At 31.3% G+C, this 15,217-nt stretch overlaps 1 long non-coding RNA gene across 1 annotated transcript; it reads right to left on the bottom strand.

Annotated features, from left to right (window-relative positions):
• Positions 1–5,127: 5,127 nt before the first annotated feature.
• On the bottom strand, positions 5,128–10,558 carry LOC124888511. Its single transcript, XR_007046872.1, has 2 exons — positions 9,934–10,558; positions 5,128–5,436 (listed from the first exon to the last, which is right to left on the bottom strand). It is a non-coding gene; the product is annotated as an uncharacterized LOC124888511 (long non-coding RNA).
• Between the last annotated feature and the right edge of the window lie 4,659 nt (positions 10,559–15,217).

Genomic DNA, 15,217 nt, shown 5'->3' on the forward strand with positions numbered 1-15,217 from the left:
TTGAATTCTCAAAAGTAAATATTTTTAACATACTTCTTTTCTCAAGGCCACTTTCTCATCTGCTAGTTCTTGGATATGAAAAAGTATTATATGGGCAAGAGACCTTTTACAAAAGAAATTAGATGAAGAATAGGATTGGTAGAACATATCAATATTTGAACGGACCCATGTATACCAAACTCTAATCGCTTTAAACCTAGTCTTTATCCAAGTCGGTTGAATGTGAGATATAAAAGTGAAGTGTCTTATAGACCAAAATACTCACACTTGGAAAATGCAAGAGCTCCAATTTTTGTTTGTCCATATGATATACAAGCTATAATCTCTATTCCGATCTCCACTACTAGACAATCGGATAGAATCATATGACATCATACTAAATCGGAAAGTTATGAGGTAAAATCACGCTATATTTTAAATAGAGAAATGGTTAGATGTCAACAAGCTAGTTTGGAAAGACCTCAATCTAGTTATCAATCCTTTCCCAAAAAGTTTTGGGATTTTCTATGGTCTATGATGCTAAGTTTAATGCTAAGGCAGAAACAATACAGGCAATGGCCTGTATCTCTTTTCCTGATCTTAAGCCAACATACTTTGTAAAAGAATTACTTTTTTCTCTAGCATTTGCAGTTGGCAAAGAAATTCATTTAGACATGGCTACTATGAACAAGACAAGACCTAGTTGTGCTAGAGTCAAGGTGGAGTTGACATAATGGTTGATGTTCCTAAATATATTGAGATAGAGATTGTGAATTCAATAATGGAAGAAGCAAGGGTGGAAAAAGTAAAAATTCAATATGATTTGTTTCCCAAATATTGTAAAAGGTTTATGCTTTAGGGTCATAATGAATAAGAATATCGGATTTTGCATCCGAAATTGATTCAGGTGTATGGAGATAATGACAAACAAGATAGTTCTTCACACAATAATAACAAAAACAAGGGGGATGAATCTAACTTGCGTAGGGTACATGGAGGATGAAGGTATGGTTAGGACCAAAAATAAAATCCTACAAGAAAAAGGTTCCCAAGCAAAGGATACCAGGATAAGAAAGCAAGCACACCTAATAAAACCTACAATGATAATCAGTTTCATGCTCTAACAGAATTAGAGGAGGAAAGCAATCAAGTCTCTAATAATATTATGCCAGATACATCTCAAGTCCATAGGGAATTAGGGAATAGGGAAGGGGATATATCAACTAGAGAATGGGTTGCCAAGACTTTCCACTTCCAGGAGTATGATAACAAGGTACTGACTAATAGTAATAAGGAACCTATATAACAAAAAGTTGAGGGATTAAATTAGGATCAGAGGGAAAATACAACCAAAAAGTGCAATATACCTGATATGAAAAACAACAATACAATAGATGAGGGAGAGGAATTGTGTCATTAAAAGAAACAACAACCTGAGAGTAACAAAAGAATGTTATGGTTAGCTCACCAACAAAAAACAATACTGCTCAGAATGAGTAACCAACACAAGAAGAAGAGAATTTTGATAAAGATCAAGTTAATAATAAGCTATCTATTATTGATATTCTAATTGTAATAGCTGAACAAATATAGAGTGGTGGATCTGAATCTCCCAATAAAGTATTACATGAAATACTTACTCATCAGGTGGATGCACTAGAAGAAGTTGGTGGATTGCTAGAAGGGGTGGAGAAAGATGTATTCAAACCAAATCAAGAGGAGCAAATAATCAGGGAAGTAGACTTGTCACCAAGAGCCATCAAATCTATGAAGCAAGATAAGAAAAAGAAAAAACATATTAATGGAGAAAAAAATTTGCCTAGCAGATCTTAGCTTAAGAGAGGGTGTGGAAGTCAGTATTCTAAGTAATGATGAAAGCATTGGTGTGGAATATTAGGTTGGTCAAACCTCAAAAGCTTTTCAGAGAATTCCAATGTTGAATAGGTTAAATAAGTTTGCTTTTATAGAACTTTTGGAACCATTTCAACATTATAGACATATCAATAAATACAGAGGTAGATTGCAGATACCACTCATGTTTCATAATTATAATGATAAAATTTGTGTTTTGTGAATCATGGATTCAATGTAATAATAAAGAAGGACACAAAATAATTACTCTCTTTGCATTTACATGATAAGTACCTTGGTTTCTCTTTCCTGGTGATCCTGATCTGTGCAAAATATGACAGAGATCAAAGATTAGACTTGTGGGATAACATCCTCTCTATAGCCAGTGGAAATTAAAAATCTTGGCTCTTAGAAGGAGATTTTAACTCAGTCCTTTATGCTTTAGATAAGATTGGAGGATTTTCTATAACTACTGCAGATACCAAGGTTTTTAAAGATTGTGTGGAATCTTGTGATCTTATTCAATTTTAGCATAAGGGTAGCCCTTTTACCTGATAAAATGGGAGAGCATAGGAATATTGTATTTTGGAGAAGCTGGACAAAATGTTTTGTAACATTGAGTTTCAAGATAGTTAGAATTTTGTAGAAGTGGAGCATTTCGCTAGAGATGGTTCTGATCATACACCTCTTTTTATAAGCTGTACAAATACTGAAATTAAGTTTTAGAAGTCTTTTAAGTTTCTTAACTTCTGGGTCGAGCATTTTGAGTTTATAATAGTTGTTAGAAGGAATTGGGGTACAGATTACTCTGATAATTTATTTCATGAATTTAAGAAGAAGATTAAGAAGGTGAAAAGAGCTCTTTCTGAGTGGAGCAGAAACGCTTTTAGGGATATTTTTCAATAGTTGGAAATCAAGGAGGAAACAACTAAGCTAAAGGAAAGTTGTTTGAAGAAGTACCTTCTCAACTAAATAGAGTTGTTATGCAAAAATCTAGGGCTGAATATATCAGGTATCTTAAACTGGAGGAAAGCTACTCGCAATAAAAGGTTAGGTATGATAAGTTTGAGAATGGGGATAGAAACACTAAATTCTTTCACAATATTGTCAAAGGTAGGAGAAATAAATTAAAGACTTCTAGGATCCTTAATGATATTGGTTGTTGATTAGTAGATAAAATCCAAATTGCAAGTGAAGCTATTTTTTTTTTATCAAACATAGTTTACACAGGAAAAAGATGACATAGATGTCCCTCTATTGAATAATATTTCAAAAGTAATTTCTGTAGATGAGAATAGGGCTCTTGAGGCTATTCCAGATGAGGAAGAGACTAAGAAGACTATGTTTAAATTAAATGGGGACAGCAGTACTGGCCCTGGTGGATTAACTAACAAATTCTACCAGATGGCGTGGGACATTATTGGTGAAGATGTTTGAAGGATGGTTTGGGACTTCTTTGTAGGTAATACTCTTCCTAAATCTATTACTCATACTAATTTGGTTCTTATTCTTAAGAAGCATAATGTACAATACTTTTCATATTTAAGATCAATTAGCCTGAGTAACTTTGTAAATAAAATCCTTTCTAGGATTAAGCATGATAGGATGGAAATTCTCTTGCCTAGAGTGATGTCCCTTAATCAATCAGGTTTTGTTAAAAGAAGGAGTATCATGGAAAATGTTTTACTCACTCAAGAACTGATTACTAATATTGGGAAAAGTGGAAAACCTTCTAATGTAGTATTAAAGCTGGACACGGCTAAAGCATATGATAGGGTTTATTTTTTTTCTTGATGTAAGTGATGAGGAAATTTGGCTTTTCAAATATGGAAAAGGGGCCTAAAATGCCCTTGAACTATGTGAAATGATGGAAAAATGACTTTCGTCTGTCTATTGGGCCTAAAATGCCCTTTCTGTCTACCTATTGGGGCTATTTTTCCCTTTTATTTAGGCAAATTACATGAAAAAAATATTTTTATATACTATATCAAAATTTTGTATTTTTCATTTTTATTACCTGCTTTCATGATGCCTCCATAAAAACATATGGTACATTATAACATAAAAATTCTTGGTATATTTATATATTATACAAATTATATTTGTATCATAAAAATATATGATATATTTATACCATACAAATTATATTTATACCATATAAATTATATTTATACCCTAATCATATATGATATATTTTAGATATAAAAAGTTTATACCGCATAATACTTGAAATATATATTTATATTTAATAAATAATTTTGTAACAAGAAAAGTACTTTCGACATAATGAAATATACCATGAATATTTATCCCATAAATTATATCAAAAATATAATAATAATCTGACTTTGACATAAATTATATTTATACAACAAAATACATGGTATATATGTACTTCCAACATAATAATTTTTATTCCATAAATATTTATCCATAAAAATTATGGTTATCATTACATTAGAATTAAAAATACACGATAATGAAATAATACTAGATGGTTAACATACATGAAAACAAAATGAAACATACACAAGCAAATAATGAAATACTTAGTTTATTTAAAAATATTTGAATTTTGAATATAAGAGAGAGATTTGAAAGCAGGGATTCTTTTCCACTTTTAATTTGAAGATTGAAAAAATATCTCTTAAATGAGTGTGAATTTATAATTAGCTATAACATTAAATTAGGAATTATAATTATCTTTTCTGATTTTTAAAATGACTATATATGTAAACAAAAACTTTTATTTAATAATATCAAAAAAATACTATTATTTATGTAATTAAGCTTTAAAGATGACCTTTTCATGTAATTCGCATAAATAAAAAGGCAAAATTGGCACAATAGATAGATAAAAAGGGTATTTTGGGTCTAATAGGTAAGTGAGAATGACATTTTGGCCCAATAGATAGACGAATAAAGGTATTTTAGGCCCAATAGGCAGACGGGAGGTGTTTTTGCACCATTTTACATAGTTGAAGGACATTTTAAACCCTTTTCCGTTTCAAATAAAGTGGTAGATGTGATCTAGAGGCTTATTTCTAATAATTAGTACTCTATTTTGTTGAATGACCAATCTGTTGTTTTTCTCATTTAAGGGGAGTGAAACAAGGTGACCCTTTATCTCCTGCACTATTTATTCTTTCTGTTGAAGTAATGACAAGTGTAATGTCCCGAAAATGGGTCTCGAAACGTCACACGATGCTTAGGATCACAAGTGATCCCAAGCTAACCTTTCTACTGGCATACTTACAAGCAACTGAATAAAATACATAAATCTGAACAAAATCAGCAGAAACATAAAACTTCTCTGAACTCGATCAATACAAATCTGAATTTACAAGATTACAACTCTGCTTTTGACAACAAAACTGAAATAAAATACATTAACACTACTAACTGTCTATGAAGTCTCTACTAGTACTGACTATAGGTAGCCGGGTCATGACTCCCAACTATCCCAACTCAATACGATTGAATAAAGAAAATACAATACTTCTCAAACTGTGTAACTGACTCGAGCCCATGAATCAAAAGGACTCATCACCTGCTGACTGGAAGCTGCGAACTGACTGAATATGGTATATTCGCTACAACTTGTACCTACATTATGAGACAATGTAGCACATAGACATGTATGTGGATCAATATTTTGAGGATGTACTGAGTATATGGGGGTATATGCATTTACATAAACAATATCATTACTCTTTATAAAATCATGCATGCTGACATAAATGACTCACATAGCTTGAATAAAAATCTGAAATATAAATCTCATAAATCATGAATAATAAAACATGTAGTATAAATCTCGTGAGTCATTTCACTTGCTTCTGAAATCTGTATTCTCCTCTTATTCTCACAACTTGTAATAGATGAAATCTAAAACTCATTTTGTATAGTAAACTCTTTAGCTCAATACTTTAAATCCATAAAACTGTTTCAAGAGTGGAGAACATCTTTGGGAGGTTCTTCTAACCGACATAAACCATGTGAGCTGACATGGAGTCCAACGTCTTACCCACATTGGGGAGAGCAATTCTACCCTTGCCATCGAAATAGAACCTTAACTTAAGTGATCACTATCTCGGCCTCAGGCCCATAAATCTCAATCCTACGGTGGCATGTAGTTCTAGGGAAGTAAGATGCGCTAAACCCACACTTCCCGCTTGGTGCTAAATACTACTCCCATACTTAGGCTCAGAACTTTTAGGAAATCCACCTTAAAGTAACTCAAGGGTCTATAATGAAGACCAAACTCATATCTGTAATCTGTAATACACTCTGAAAAGTGGATTCCAAAACTCAACCGAGGATCCGAAGATCAAATACTATTATATAACTCAAAATATGCAAATTTCAGGGTGCTTAAAGCACAAGTTCTTGAAATATCAATACTCAAATTAGGAAACTCATGTAAAATCATTGAATTTATGCTTGTTAATGCACTCAATAATAATATAACTCAAAATCTGAAAATTTCTACAATAGGCATGAAAATAAGAGAATAGACATGAAACTTATCTTCAAAATCTCTCAAAAATCATAATCTTGTAAATAGTGATAATGGGTTTAAATCCCAATTTAAAACTCTTGTATAAACATTCAAAATAATAGCAAAATATCAGGATCAATATTCTTCTTGAATCATACTTTAACAATATCAAAATAATAAAGTCAAGAATCTCAATATCTTGCTTAAACTCAATTGGGAAAATCTGAAAATTCGTATCACATAATAAGTATATGAAATTTATCAGGTAATTCAACATTCAATCACTTGAAATCTCATAAGCTTCAAACAATATGATTTGGGTATAAACCCCAATTCCAATTTCATGAGGAATCATATAGAATTCAGTAATTTATAACTTAAAACAAGTTTTGAGCACAAGGACGAAAGGATTGTCCTTGTTGAAACCCTACATACCTTAGATTGTGAACTTAATGAATATGCTTGCTTTTGAGATGCTACTTGTACTCTTGAACGGGGGGTTTTTGGAATTCTTACACTAAGAACTTGGAATCTTGGCTCAATTTGGAGAATGAATGGAGAAATCTTGAGTTTCTTGGAGGATAAGTATGGTGAACTAGGGTTATTTTTTTTTGAAGAGAATGAGGATTAGGGAATAAAGTGTTTTGTTATGTAATTGATTTTATGTTTTTGGATGGATTGGGGGTAGGGTAATTGACCAAAATAACCCCTTTAACTCTTAACGAACTGGAAAAATGAATATTTGCAAACTAAGTGGCCACCGTGACGCGCCACTATCGCGGTGGCTCACTGGAAATTGATCACTGGGAACTAGAAAGATTCCGTGACGCGGAGCCATCGCGGTGCCCCTTTGGAATGCCATTTTGGCACCTGGCGCGATGCGCCAATATCTCGCTAGGCTAGTGGAAACTGACAATTGGGATATTAATCCTCTCCACGACGCGCTAAGGGTCTGAATGATGGTATTTTATGAATGGAACTTCAATTAGCCATAACTTCTTGTCCGGTTATCGGATTTGGACGAATCTTATATCGTTGGAAATCTAATTCAATTTATCACACGATAAAAATTCAAAATTAGGAAAATTCTATATGATTTAAACATTACTCACTTTGGAAGTCATTTCTCATTCTTACAGAGACGAAATTAGGCTTAAGGAAAGTTCGGGGTATTACAACAAGATTCCTTAATCAATTATTTAATGACTTCTTTTATGTGGGGTATGGTATACCTAAGTGGAGTTATAATCTGAACCACCTTGCTTATGCAAATGATACCATTATTTTCTTCTCTTTTAATTTTTATTCTTTGAAAAAAATAATGAGGATTTTGTAGGAATATGAGATTGAGTCTGGCCAAAAGGTGAACAAGGAAAAGAGCTTTATTTATATGTATCAAAATACTCCCTCTAATGTGTTGAATTAGGTCGAACGGATTACAGGGATGAATAGAGGCACTTTTCCTTTAAAATATCATGGATGTCCTTTAACTCATTCCAAGAAGAAAAATGAGCATTATGTTGATTTGATAGACAATATTAGAGGTAAGCTTTAAGTTTGGAAGGGTAGATTGCTATCCTATGGAGGAAAAGAAGTTCTTATTAAAAGTGTGCTTTAGAGCGTACCACTATATGTGTTATCAGCAGTTTTCCCACTAAAACATATTACAAAAGAAGTGTAGAGAATCTTTGCCAAATTCTTTTGCCAGAACAAAGAAACAGGAAGAAGTAAACACTGGGTGGATTGGAATAAACCTTGTCTACCTAAAAAAGAAGGTGGTTTGGGGTTTAGATCCATGGAAGATGTGGCTCAATCTATGTATGCCAAGCTATGGTAGAGATTTAGGACTCAGATCCACTTGTGGACAAACTTTTTATGGAATAAGTATTGCAAAAAAATAGTCGCCTACACCAGTGCAATGGAGAGGTAGCTCTCAAGTGTGTAAAGCTATGCTGAATAACAGAGAAAAAAAATTAAACAATGCTTATGGTGGGAACCTAGAGGTGGCACATCCATAATTTGGTTTAATAATTGGACAAATACTGATCCATTATTTATGCAGCAATCTGAGGTACAAACATTTCATCCTTTGAATGATATCTCAAAATTTCTAGATGTAGAAGGCTGGAAATATGAGGTTATGGAGGATAATGTTCCAAGACATGTAGTAAGCTATGTTAAAGACAATATAGACTTTGTATGCTATAAAGACACTATGGATAAACCCTTGTAGACTATGAACAATACATGAAAGTTTAGCAATAAAAGTGCCTGGGAACTTTTAAGGCAAAGAAATGATGAAAATAATGATTTAAAGGCAATTTGGCACACAAGATTTCCTTTTAAATTATCATTCCTAACTTGGAGGATTTGGAAAGGTCAGATTCCTGTTGCATCTTTGATGTATATATGGAACCCTGAGATTACCGAGAATTGTATTTGTTGCACTATTCTCGAAAAAGAAACAATTAATCACCTTTTTCTCAAAGGAGGAATTGCTGGGAGAATGTGGAATTATTTCTATAGAGCAGCTGGGTTAGTTGAGCATAGAATTAATGTGAAACAAAGTCTCAGGATGTGGAGAATTCAGGGAGGTAACCAAAGGTTGGGATTTGTATTTAATGTGATTCCTATAATTATTTCATGGTTTCTTTATAAAAGAATAAACACAGTCTTAAATGGGGGTTCTTATCATGAAAGAAAGATTGTTTGGGAAGTAGAGAGAACTACTGCTAAATTTGTGAAAGGTTCAAAATGGAGGTTGTAGGTAGAAATTGGTCTAGTATTATGGATGATATTCAAATTTACAGCAACTATTCTTCATTTAAATTGGTGAGAGGGATTCCCCATGACTTGGATAGCTAAAAGGTAACACAGATAGTGCTTCCAAGGGTAATTCAAGTCTTAGTTCTATTGCTTTTTGAATTAGAGATCAACATGGAGACTTAGTGGTAGCTAAAGGATCTAGAAATAAAGATACTGCTAATTTGGTAGCAGAAGCTATAGCTATCAGGGAATGCCTACAGTTCTGCAAAGATAACTCTATTCAGCAAATTATTGTAGAAAGTCATTCTTGGGTAATGGTGCAGATTCTGAATCAACATTGGGAGCTTCCATGGAGTATGGAAGTTGTGGTCAAATCCATTAAATGTATGACGGAAAACATATCAGTTAGAGTGGTACATTCCCTTCGGGAAGGTAACTCTCTAGCTGATTTTTTTACTAACATAGGTTTTGGTTTTGCAGATGATATTCAGTATAATAATTTGGAATAAGTTTCAGTGGAAGGATATGTTATCCTTAAGCTTAACATAGTTGGTACTCCTAATATTAGAAGAATCACACAAGAGTATTAAATCAACAACACCATCAACTCTAACAAAAGGTGCATAACATGCAATATCAGGTAGGAAGCCAAAATTTGGACACTAAAGCACAAGAAGGCACTAAAAATGTTAGAGAATAAACTAAACCTAGTAGAGGAATTTAGTTAGAGAAGCTCTATTTTCAACAACATTAACATCAAAGCTCCAGAATGAAAAAATGCAATAGGGTAAAAACTAGTCAAATTGGGGGGTGGGGGGTTGAGGAGATGATGGTACCCGGTGTTGGAAGTGATTTTCATTGAGTATGAAGCCTGCATTCAGTGAGATTTTGGATGTGAGGGTTGGAATATTCAAGCACCAGCGAGATCAAATCTGTACAGTCCCTAAAATTGATTAGAAATTACCCACCACACTACTAATGTACTTAATTAATGCTTACTGGAAACTCGTTTCTAATTATGATGGTGGTATTAGCGTCATAATAAGCTCAACCCAGCGAGTTAGAAAAGAGATAAAGGTAAGGTTGACTTTTGATACTTAGCTGAGTGATGGAGATGAATAGGTAGAGGATGATGACCAAAGATAGCATCACAGTAGCGGCGTGGAACACCGAATTTCATCGACAATTGAGAAGCTGAAAAGGCAACAAGAGGAGGAACTTTACACTTTCTAAAATAACCTAATAGTCGGAAGTGTTTTTGCTTTCTCTTTTGAGATTTTGTGGATCCGAGTCAGGTTACTTTTGGGCCTGACCTAAGCACTGTTACGACAATTTTGATTTTTATATAGTGGGTTTCAGCCCAATTTTAGATTAAGAAAACCAGCATTTTCTCAAACTCAAAAACACAGTTTTCTTGATTGTGTTGTCTGAGAAATTTTTTGTAAGCAAATTAAGATTCAATATTCATAATAAGCAGCTATGTCTTTGGCAAAAAAAATGTGCTTCCAGCTAACAATATCATTTCAAAAAGATTAAAACATAAGTGTGACGTTTGCAAAGGATGTGGTCTGAAAAGTGAAACAATTGAGTATATGTTGTTTAGATGTCCTAAATCTCAACTAGTTTGAAATATGTCCTATAAATTGGCCTGGAGTAGAAAAACATTATGAATTTTGCTAACCGGTGGAATAATATTTGTGATAATGGTAATTGATATTCAAATTCTATTGAGCTAAGTAAGTTAAGTGTTTTTGTTAAGTGGAAAATTTGGAAAGCTAGAATTGCTCTAAACTTTAATGGAGAAATTTATGAACCTAGTGAAATAGTAAACAAAGCACTCTTTTACTACCATGAATATGAATATAATTTGTTTTATTAATCATTCTACTCCATGTATAACCGATTGTCCTAGTGATAAGAACATTTTTCTTGTACAAGATGGTATTATCTTATTTGCAGATGCTACCTTACACAAGAAGAGGAAGATGGCAAACATTGAAATGGCAGTTATGGACAACTGTGGTAAATTGCTTCAAGTCTTTGGATCCCCAAATCAGTTTGTTGGGAAAGGTCATCACTGCTGAAGCACTAGCAATTCGTGAAGCGTTGGAAAAAGCTATGAAAAATGGATGGAAGAGAGTGTAAGTCTTATCATATGCAAATAATGTGGTGGGTATGGTATTAAAAAAAGTGTCGTATCTTGGGAGATAGAAACAGCATGTGAGGATATTTGAAAGTTGATGGATTCTTTGAAGATGTAGATGTGCAAATTCCTAGATCTTGGAATATAATAACACATAATTTAACTAACTTTTCTATTTCGTTACTACAAAACATTGTTTGGTTTGCTAATTTTTCTTGTTGGATTGTAAATGATGTTATAGCATCCTTTAACTCTTTGAAAAATATCATGATTTAATATAACAAGTACATTGGATGTCAAAAAAGAAAAGGAGAGTTTGAGTTTTTTTTTTATGTTTGTATTGTTATATTCTTACTATTGTACAAATATTAATCATATGAAAAAAAATTACTTTTGGGACGTTGGACGGAGTTGTTCTTTACTTACAATTCTCACCACGCATTTAGACAAACTTAGGTCGTTAATGTTTATGTAAAAATTACATTGACTTATATATTTAAGTAATTAATTCACATTTTTACATTAGAAAATATTGTATAATCTTTTCCATTAAAATAATTTTTTTCTTTATACAATTTTTTCTTCCATTAACTTTTGTTGACTATAAAGTATTATAAGGAAAACACTTCTCCTTTGTATAAAACAAAAAATACTTTTCTTTTCATATATCACATAAAATGCTTTCTTTTATAAAACATCCTCCTTTTTGCATACATATCCTTATACACTTTTGTTTATATCTTCGCTTACTTTTACATACATATTTTTTACGATAATATATGTAATTTATACACTCTTTACATATAAATTATTTATATTATTTTAATACACATTTTATGTTTGTATTTAAAAATATTGATCTTTTTTCTCTCTTCTTTTGATAAATCTAAGTCTAGTTGGGAACCACAGTTGTGGATTCTGAAGAATGTCTAACTTCTTTCCTTTGAAATAATTTGAAACCTTACCTAGAATCTAAATTGATTTTTGCAGACTAAAATACAAGTCATACATGTTAATAAATAAATAAGTTTTCTTATTTTTCTTTAAAATTAGGTGACAACTCTATACAAAAACTCAATTCTTTTAAAGTTCAAAAGTCGTGCTTGTTTTAGCCTTGATAAAAATAAGGCATGACACGTTGTATCTTGATAATTAAATAGAAAAGATAATTAAAGATACTGTTTGAATTAGTTCAAATTCAAATTACTTTTATCACTTCATACTGGTGCCAAATTTTGTTTTATTTGATAAAATGTGCAGCCTAGATTAGAGATGTTTGGATCAAATTGAACTCAAAAACAAATATTTTATATATTAAAAATTATAGGCATAGAGGGAAAAATGGAAAGAGGAATAAAAGAACTTTTCTTTTATAAAATATAATCCAATAATAAGCAACCTGTACACCTTTTTACTCAATAACCGAAGAGATACAATACAAATATAATATAAAATTTATTTCTATAATATCAACATTTAAATCTGTCAATGAAATAATAAAATCAATGTAGTCCAAAACAATCAATTTGATAATTGCTCAAAGATCTCAAGAATGATTACAATTTCTTACGGAATTTATATATAATGATTGTGATAAAAATATTTTCTTGAAGATTCAAATAATAGAACATGCACACACCTTAACTTCATGTCACTAAGACCATAAACTTTCAATCAGTAAAATGATTATTTGAAAATAAAGGGAAAAGAACAACATCCGAAAGTGAGGGTTTCATTGGGATGTTGTCGGTTTGTACTGTGTGTGTTATGTGATTGTGTATTTAAAGGTGATTTTACGCCTTTTGATAGTGAAGGATTGGAGATTAAGGAACGTGGGTGGTTTTGGTGCATGAAGTGGAATTGTGGGAGAAATGGGTGGTTTTGTACGTTTTTTTCTTTGTTTTTTAATTATTTTTAACAGATAAATAATAAAAATATAAAGATAAGAAAATAGATAAAATTAGGACCAAATATACTTCAAGTATTAGCATATCTCTTCTTCGTAACTATTATTTCATTTTATAAAAAAATAAAACATTAATCAAAATATTATTTTATTTGATGTTTTATCAATTTTGCAAAATGATGCTAATTCAATAATTTACCGTGACAAAATAAATCAGGATTCATGTCCACAATTACTCCTCAAAGAAGGAGGCTATTCCACCTTTTTTTAAAAAAAAAATGCTTATATTTTTTTATTGGTTTTATTTTAAATATTTTTAAATGTTGTTTATTCTTGTTAAATTAATTTTCTTATTTTTCAGATAAACTTATTCAGTTATTATCCTACCTCCTTGGACGTCCTTTTTTTCTATGTTATTTTTACTCAAAATAATTAATTATTTTAGTTTAAAATAAAAAATTATCTAATAATTAATTAATATCTAACTTTAACTAATTTTTCCTAAAAATAACACATGGCTGCATCATATGTTGCTACTTGACAAATTTATAGGCAAGCCTTTCTTTCTATTTAGTGTAATAACTAGTATATGTATCGACGCGATGCCTGGACTATTATAAAGAAAAAAAGAGGAGAAAGATAATTCCAACAATTTTGACACTAACCTAAGAATCATTTTGAATAGTGCTAATTGATACTAACATAATAACATGAAAGTGTATAACCACCAAAAATTGAATTAACCTTGGTGAGGTCCATAATTCAACTTTCTAATTTTCCCAATACCACCATCATCAGGAGGTTTTCCATTGTACACACTTTGAAATAGATTGTGTTTTCAATATTTAAAAATTCAGACAACTTAGTTTAGAGCCCTTACATTAGTTTATGTGTCGCTGAAGAGATATTTATGTAAGGGCTAAGAAGTAAAAATTTCAAGTTATCTCAAATTTTGTTTAATTCATGTTCAAATTTAATATCATAACAATTTGTTGCACTATTGTTTTGCTACCATCTGTTATTTTTGTTACTATCTATTGTCTCATATTTTCATTATGTCTGTTTTAGATTATTTTTGTCTTCAACTCGAGATACATCGAAAGCAACCTCTACCCCACATATAAGATAGAGGTAAGGTCTGCATATATTTCACTCTCCCCAAATCCTACTTTATATGGCTACAATTGATATATATGTTGTTGTAGTTTTTTCTTTTAAAAAAATATCTCTTTGAAAATATATGATTATAGATATTCTTATCTTCTAAGTCTACATATTTTAATTTTGGAAAAAGACATTTTGAATCAGTAAAATCAAATCAAGGTTTTATATACAAAAAACTAATGAAAGAAAAATAAACATGAAATTCGTTAACATCTATTTCTCTTACATTTTACCTTTACCCATATATTTTTTTCTTCTTTTATTTTTCTTTATATTCCTTTATTTCTTTCCTTTATTGATTAAAAACATCATAGAGAGTAAGAGAATATATCATAAAATACACTAACAAAGCTTCTTTTTATATAAAGCAGTATCCAAAATACAACATATTTGTTTCTTGTACAACTTCTTTCAATAAAAAAATACAGCTATACATCAACCCAACAACTAAAATGTCAAACGGAAAAATTTGATAAATCAGTCATAAACCTTTAAATGATAAGAGCACATGAAAGAAAATAACATATATCAATGTTTAGTTATACACAAAAAGACTCTTCTCTCTAACGCATTAGTGTTGAACTTTGAATTCTTATTAACATAAACGGTATGTAAAAACAATAAGACTGTCATTATCAGAGCTATATTATCCAACTTTCATGACAATAAAAAACTTTGTCACAAATTTTAAGAATGAAAGCTACTCATGTCTCGAATAATAGAAAAACTTCCAATATCATTAAGCATCCCCCTATCCTTATTTCTTTGTGCAACATAGTCATATATGCTATTAGTTCTCTAGTATGATTGGTATTTATCACCCCTATAATTTGATGCTCGTTTGCGGTGTCCGGCTCTATTGTTGAGCTCAATTATTTCACCAAAATCATCTCGAGGTAAATTATAT

The sequence above is a fragment of the Capsicum annuum genome, chromosome 11 (assembly GCF_002878395.1).
Source record: "Capsicum annuum cultivar UCD-10X-F1 chromosome 11, UCD10Xv1.1, whole genome shotgun sequence".
NCBI lineage: Eukaryota > Viridiplantae > Streptophyta > Magnoliopsida > Solanales > Solanaceae > Capsicum > Capsicum annuum.